This window comes from Pseudophryne corroboree, chromosome 4 (genome assembly GCF_028390025.1).
Source record: "Pseudophryne corroboree isolate aPseCor3 chromosome 4, aPseCor3.hap2, whole genome shotgun sequence".
In the NCBI taxonomy this organism is placed as follows: Eukaryota; Metazoa; Chordata; class Amphibia; order Anura; family Myobatrachidae; genus Pseudophryne; species Pseudophryne corroboree.
This window is the reverse complement of record NC_086447.1, coordinates 883,509,182-883,517,434: the sequence shown is the minus strand read 5'-3', so window position 1 is coordinate 883,517,434 and position 8,253 is coordinate 883,509,182. Positions and strand designations below refer to the sequence as shown.

The following is an 8,253-nucleotide window of genomic DNA, read 5'->3' as shown; positions in this document are numbered from 1 at the left end:
AGGGGCAGCAACATCAGAGAGCTACTGTACATAGCTCTCTACAAACAGCTTGTCCGGAGGGAGCTGCTGGCTGCGCATGCTCAACCACAGCAGCTCCCTCCTTCTTAGTGGCGCCTGTCTGCTGCAAGCCCCTGGGCTGGTATGTATAAATGCAGTACTGTACCGTGTGTGTGTGTGTGTGTGTGTGTGTGTGTGTGTGTGTGTGTGTGTGTGTGTGTGTGTGCTGGTTTATGTATGTGTGTGTGATTGTCTATGTATTTGTGAACTGTATGTATGTACAAATGTGTGTGTGCGCTATATATATATATATATATATATATATATATGTATATATATATATAAAAGATGTAGCTGCTCCGGCACTCCACAGAGTCCAATGCTGGGCTCGAGCTGCTCTGGAGCCCTCCCCAACCGGGAACCGGTGGTATGCAGTGGAACAAACGAGGCGGCACTCAGAGACTTTCACTTCTAAAATATAATTGTGCAAATAGTGCAAAAGGTCACATCAACGTTTCGGGGACCTGGTCCCCTTCTTCAGGATAACAGTAGTGCAAAACAGAAGTGTTTAAATAAGGTAGGAAACACTTACCCCCCTGACCCCATTCAGTCACATGCTACAACGTTGACCGCCGGCCGCCTGCTCAGGACTTCCGCCCGGCTCACTGACGTCTCAGCGGCGACGGAGGTGACGTCACGGGAGCGAGCCGCGTTACCGTGGCAACGGCTCGAGGCATATACAATGCCCGAGCGTCTCCTCTCGGCCGCAAGTCACGTCTCTGCCCGAACCTCCCTAAGTCCCACGAGATCTGGAGCCAAATCGCGGAAGCCAGCTGCGTTACCGAGGTAACGCTGTGTGCTGTGAATAAGCAAAATGAACATACAATAACAACAGTGACAAAACAAAAGATGACCTCGCGAGGTCAATGTAAAAGTGACAGTTAAAATTAAAATGCCAGTGCAAGCTGCAAAACAGTTAAAAACAACAGTTACAGATATATAAAGGTGTGTAAACTAAAGTGCATGATGACACCTTAAAATTTTGAATTGGCTTACTGATGTATATCAAATATGTCAAAAACATCCTAGACAATTTAACCATAAGAACGTTGTAGCCTATACAAAGATGATGACAGTGCGAACACATGGCGCCCACACTGCATGCCAGCTCATGTCTAAACATGCTGTCAAGGAACACTATGGACCAGGCGGAAATCATAAGAAGTTGATAAGCCCCAAATTTTCATTTAACCCCCCAGGTTTCAAGGTATTCAACCTGTAAATCCACATGGACTCTAGCTGCAATAGCTTGCGACCCCTGTCACCCCCCCCCCCCCCCGTGTCGAATCAGGAACATGATCGATAATACGATGTTTGAACGTGGCCATGGAATGTCTGTAAGTCACGAAATGTTTGGCCACAGGCTGGTCGCCATTGCCTGATGCCAGAGCATTTCGGATGGCCTGTCTATGCTGGGCGATTCTGATTTTAAACTGGCATTCTTTAAATTTGGACATATCGGTTTTAACTAAAATGTCCTTGATGCTTCTGCCCTTTTTATAGCTAGGCATGATGCGCTTATCGTGCGATTACGATGTGGCTAGCCAGGAGACGCAACACCGACTTAGACAGCTATGGCCAATAGTGGCATCAGACCCTGATTTGCAGATGCTACACGATAAGCGCATCATGCCTAGCTATAAAAAGGGCAGAAGCATCAAGGACATTTTAGTTAAAACCGATATGTCTAAATTTAAAGAATGCCAGTTTAAAATCAGAATGGCCCAGCATAGACAGGCCATCCGAAATGCTCTGGCATCAGGCAATGGCGACCAGCCAGTGGCCAAACATTTCGTGACTTTCAGACATTCCATGGCCACGTTCAAACATCGTATTATCGATCATGTTCCTGATTCGACACGGGGGGGTGACAGGGGTCGCAAGCTATTGCAGCTAGAGTCCATGTGGATTTACAGGTTGAATACCTTGAAACCTGGGGGGTTAAATGAAAATTTGGGGCTTATCAACTTCTTATGATTTCCGCCTGGTCCATAGTGTTCCTTGACAGCATGTTTAGACATGAGCTGGCATGCAGTGTGGGCGCCATGTGTTCGCACTGTCATCATCTTTGTATAGGCTACAACGTTCTTATGGTTAAATTGTCTAGGATGTTTTTGACATATTTGATATACATCAGTAAGCCAATTCAAAATTTTAAGGTGTCATCATGCACTTTAGTTTACACACCTTTATATATCTGTAACTGTTGTTTTTAACTGTTTTGCAGCTTGCACTGGCATTTTAATTTTAACTGTCACTTTTACATTGACCTCGCGAGGTCATCTTTTGTTTTGTCACTGTTGTTATTGTATGTTCATTTTGCTTATTCACAGCACACAGCGTTACCTCGGTAACGCAGCTGGCTTCCGCGATTTGGCTCCAGATCTCGCGGGACTTAGGGAGGTTCGGGCAGAGACGTGACTTGCAGCCGAGAGGAGACGCTCGGGCATTGTATATGCCTCGAGCCGTTGCCACGGTAACGTGGCTCGCTCCCGCGACGTCACCTCCGTCGCCGCTGAGACGTCAGTGAGCCGGGTGGAAGTCCTGCGCGGGCGGCCGGCGGTCAACGTTGTAGCATGTGACTGAATGGGGTCAGGGGGGTAAGTGTTTCCTACCTTATTTAAACACTTCTGTTTTGCACTACTGTTATCCTGAAGAAGGGGACCAGGTCCCCGAAACGTTGATGTGACCTTTTGCACTATTTGCACAATTATATTTTAGAAGTGAAAGTCTCTGAGTGCCACCTCGTTTGTTCCACTATATATATATATATATATATCCATATTAGTTGGCACTCCTGTGTATAAAATGTATTGCCGGGGGTTCCCTCCTCAGATAAATGGTATAGACTTGCTTGTGTGAAGAGGTCTCTCACCAATCAACACGCTCACAAATACAGACGGCACTTCACGGACTTCAATAATAAGGTAATGAATTTATATGTGAAAAGACTAGAATGTTGTTTTTTCACATATAAATTCATTACCTTATTATTGAAGTCCGTGAAGTGCCGCTTGTACTTGTGAGCATGTTGATTGGTGAGAGACCTCTTCACGCAAGCAAATCTATACTATATATATATATATATATATATATATATATGCAAAAAAGTCCTGCACGCTCATCTCATTAATTCCGACGTGGCGGGTGCTCCCAATAGACCCAATGGGTCCACTCAAATAGCAATGTTTCCACTGTGTGGAGGGTGCACTCACGCAAATGTACAAATTAGTCCATGCTTAAAAAGTAGAGAAAATGTTTATTGTAGTCATCGAAAAGCCTTGTTGTCGACGTTATCAAGACCGGCAACAAATGATAATACTATCGACATCAATCGCCATAGAATTACAATGTATCTTGAGTCAATTCCATCATAATATATAACAAGACGTATATGGCTGGTATAAACATCGGCTCAAAAGCCATATGTGCCAACAACAGAGGTGTCACAAATATCTGTACATATAGAACCTGCTACTTAGATGCAGCCACAGGGATGCATGGCTGTTCCGGGTGATAAGTCACTGCAGAGATAACACGTCCCTGTGCTGCATGAATACGTGTTATCTCTGCAGTGACTTATCACCCGGAACAGCCATGCATCCCTGTGGCTGCATCTAAGTAGCAGGTTCTATACGGCTTATACTCGAGTATACACGGTGTATATATATCCTATTTTCTTATTGACATATACGTGACGTTTCTGGTGATTGACAGCCTCCACATGGGCTAGCCCAGTATAGTGTATGATGTCACTTCCGGCTAAGCGGATAGTAGTTGTGATCCCCACGTTCTCTCAAGTTATGTGCGGACTGGATTATTGAACTTCTAACCCGGGTGGATGTTCGCCATTTGTGAGCACCCCTCATCTAGTTACACATTTTTTCTATGAGTATGTAGTCCGTTGGTGAGCCGAGCAACGGCTTCTCCTTCGAGTGGAACGCAGGGACTTCCCGCCGGTGGAACGCAGAGTAGCGGTACTTCCGCTGAGTGGAACGCAGGGACTTCCTGCCGGTGGAACGCAAAAGACGCGTCTCCGGCTTTTGCCACGTTAAACTACAAAATTTTTCCATATTTAAGTCGCTTATCCTAGCGATACATCATTAGCCTGTCTTGTAGGCTTTGTAGCATTTACTCAGTGGGTCTGGTTTTGATCTCTGAGCAGCAATCTTTTGAAGCGTGGTTTAGTCTATGTTAATTTTTCTAATTGGCACTTCCTGTGGTTGATCCTTAAATAGCTGTCAGCTGAGGCTGAACTACATGCAGCTCTCATTTGGCTCTGGACACTTGAACAGTGAGTATGGTTCTCCTACAGCTACTCTCTGACATAGGACTATGGTTGGTGATCATTTCTTTTTTGCCTTTTAATTACAGATTTAGTGTTTGAAATATGCTTTGAGCCTTCAGCTGCCATGTGCTGTTCCTATAAATGACTAGGTATGATTTTCAATGGGTGGCCTTAGGTGTTTGCCTTATACCATTTAGTTATTTGTAATTTATCTAATAGGTTATCATTTCTTGCAGCATCTTCACTATGTTGAAAAAGCTATCTAGTACATCAGTGTGATCTGGTATGTTGTCCAGGTAACTACTTGTTGAGAAAGAATATTTACTCAGTGTAAGGTGATATCTAAGGGTGGAGGCGTCTCTAAATCACACATGGATTGAGATATTTTTTAAAGCACGATTTTGCTGTTTGGTGACAGTCCATAGGGCCTGGGAGGCACTGGTGGTGCTGGTGTTGAATAATCTGGGTTCTTATACATATTAATTTTAATTGTTTCTGATTGTATAGGTGTTTTAAGTGCCAATCTTGATAAAGGTCCTCACATGGACCGAAACGTCGATGAAAAACGGCATCAACAGTGAACCTGAATAAAATTATATTGAATTTACAAGTGAATTCAGAGACTGATTTCTGGGCGTGAGTGCACCTTCCACCCAGGTGGTAGTTGCGGTATATTGGTGGCCTCTTTGGTCATTAGGAGCACCCGCCGTCGTTACCATATATTGATGAGAGTGCAGGACTTTCCAATGATATATATAGATATAGATATATATGAAACACACATTCATACATTCTGTGGAATATATTTGTCATATTTAAGTGTCGGCCACTTGTGTCACTTAGCTTAGTCACACAGCGACCTTGGTGCGCCTCTTTTTTTCTTTGCATCATGTGCTGTTTGGGGACTATTTTTTTGAAGTGCCATCCTGTCTGACACTGCAGTGCCACTCCTAGATGGGCCAGGTGTTTGTGTCGGCCACTTGTGTCGCTTAGCTTAGCCATCCAGCGACCTCGGTGCAAATTTTAGGACTAAAAATAATATTGTGAGGTGTGAGGTGTTCAGAATAGACTGAAAATGAGTGTAAATTATGGTTGTTGAGGTTAATAATACTATGGGATCAAAATGACCCCCAAATTCTATGATTTAAGCTGTTTTTGAGGTTTTTTTGTAAAAAAACACCCGAATCCAAAACACACCCGAATCCGACAAAATATTTTCAGGGAGGTTTTGGCAAAACGCGTCCGAATCCAAAACACGGCCGCGGAACCGAATCCAAAACCAAAACACAAAACCCGAAAAATTTCCGGTGCACATCTCTACTTCATACTGGCTAGGTCCAACTCTGCAGAGTAATATTATATCACCGAGTACTTTGTGTTGATGAGTGGGATTAAATTTCAAATAAATCCCTCATGGTTCTATCCCGTAACACAGTGCAATGTGAAAAAGCCCAAGAGTGTGAAAAAGCCCAAGAGGTGTGAACACTCTGTGTATATAGCCACTGTAGGTGGGTGTTTCATACCCTCCAGCTGCACCTTTTTAGCAGGTACAGTACATTTTTCTTTATGGTCTGTACAGATTTTTGGCTCTCCAAACTTCCATTGAAAGTATAGGAAAAGGGACATGGCCACGCCCACTTTACCTGTGGCCACGCCCCTTTCGTAATTTGTACCGATTTTTCTGTGCAAAATGTTGGCGGGTATGGTGTTTACACTGGTCCAGCATAAGGAGGGATATTATCGCGGCCTTGCAGTTCGGGGTTGTGGCCTAGCAGGAATTTCTGTGCTGCAAGCCGTGCCCCTATATATTTTTTGGGGGACAATGTGGACCACAGGTGGGACAGAGGGACAGTGCACAAAAAAACGGTACTGTCCCAACAAAATCTGTACAGTTGGGAGGTATGGCTTACTTTTAATGGCATACTGTAATAGCAACAAAAAAACACAATGGTCTTTCCAGTGAAAGAAGAAGAGACGAACTGATAGAGCATGGAGCGTTTGCTATGGATGCCGGCTGCCCCAGCTGCTAGCGCCAATGTATTATAAGGCTCAGCAATGAGTCTGACTGCCATAAAAATTCTGACCATATATTTATTTTATTACATGCTGTTATGGCAAAGAAAGACCACTGGTCTGGCCGCCAAAGTGTTAAAAAATTTAAATTTACGTATATGTTATAGTCAGTACCCAAATAATAGGATCACATGGACCAGACTAGACGGTGAGCACATCAGCTGTTGGAGTAAATACCGTGGTTTAAATCTATAAGCATGCAAATGAAAATGATGGTCGTAAGACAGAGTTATATCACAGATGTATAGTTTATGAAGTGGAACATTGCACCATTTTTCATCTAAGCGTGCGCTGTCCACACAGGCATGCCACTTATCCCTGCTGAAGGGTCTAGAATCTGTTCAACAGGGTGTTGAGCCAGGATGAAATAAAGTCTTCAGCTAATTGTCACTGTCACACGTCCGGGGTCAAGAGTCTCCGAGGTTCCCTCACACCCACCGGCTCCCTCTAAGCATTTATCACCGTCAGAGCGCCAGCCGAGTCTTCCCGCTAGAGGTTAACAGCTCCTCGCAGCTCGATCACTCTGCGGCCTCTCAATCTATTTTTGTATAAGAAAATATATAAAAATGATGGAGAACGACCCGTGGATGCCAAATTCTGCTGAGTCTGATTCATTCGCTGTGAAGGATCTCTCCTGTCACTCGCCCATTGAGCTCATATTTATGAGTTGAGGCCACGAAGCGCAGGGATCCAGCCATTGACTTGACAGCTCATTTAACGCAGACGCTCATTTCTCCGGGAATGGACGGCGAAAAAAAGTCAGGGAGAGGGCTGCAAATGACTTCTTGAAATAATTAAGGAGACTGTTAAGTGATGACAGAGAAAATAAAAAACTTTGACAATTTGTAGAACTCTTTAACGACGCTTGTTAACACTTTATTGACCGCAGAATTCAAAATGGTTCTGGCAAAAACATGACACAAAAACAGTATAATGAGAATAATGAATTGCTGAACATAAAATATAAAATTATAAAAAGGCATCAGGGGCCTAATTCAGAGATTTACGCAAACCCCGATGTTTTTTGTCCATCTCTGATGATTGTTAAGCTGCGCATGCGCAGATCAGATTCTGAGTCGTCAGATGGAAAGCAGCTGCAGATGTTGGGTGAGTGACAGTCTGCCACTGTTTGGGAGCCGAAGAGGACATCGTCAGGGAGCAGTTTGCGAAACGGGGCGTGTCATCCCAGTTTTGGAGGCGTGCCGAGGCCAGGCTCTGCAACTCAGATGACCGATGTTTGCGCAGATAATTCAATGCTGCGTCTTCCGACACAGCAGCGTATCCCAATACTAGCACGCAGGGCTGCCAAGAGAAATCCTGGGCCCCGGTACAACAACTTCCTGGGCCTCCCCGTTACCCCTGGAGGGGGTGTGACCACAGCATGCTGGAGGCATGGTGACACCTCTTTGGGGGCGTATCTAGCACATGAGAAGTACCCACTTGCCAGGGCAGTAGAGAGCCTGGCTGGGCCCAGGTACTTTTAAGGGGGCATGGCCTAATCACAGGAGGCGTGACCATGCACCCTTAGAAAAAAAATACAGAAAAATGGTATTATTTTAAGCACTTCGCTGGCCACACTGCAGCCCAGCACACAGCAGTGTGTGGTGGGCTGAGGAGAAAAGCTGCAGTTGCTGCTTCCAGGTAAGGGGGGGGGGGGGGGGGGTGGACCTGGACCCCCACTGGGCCTCTCCATCAGACCTGGGCCCAGGTAATTTGTACCCTCTCCCCCGCTCTCTTAGCGCAACTGCTTGCACGCAGTGGGCGTCTTTCTACTACAGATGCCTCCTGCTGCTTTTACAAATTTTGGCACAGCCGCTGCATGCAAAATTCGCAGT

At 45.0% G+C, this 8,253-nt stretch overlaps 1 long non-coding RNA gene across 1 annotated transcript; it reads left to right on the top strand.

Annotated features, from left to right (window-relative positions):
- Positions 1 to 4,431: 4,431 nt before the first annotated feature.
- On the top strand, positions 4,432 to 4,955 carry LOC134911856 (uncharacterized). The gene is made up of 3 exons (XR_010176904.1): positions 4,432 to 4,494; positions 4,582 to 4,641; positions 4,853 to 4,955. It is a non-coding gene; the product is annotated as an uncharacterized LOC134911856 (long non-coding RNA).
- The last annotated feature ends 3,298 nt before the right edge of the window (positions 4,956 to 8,253 follow it).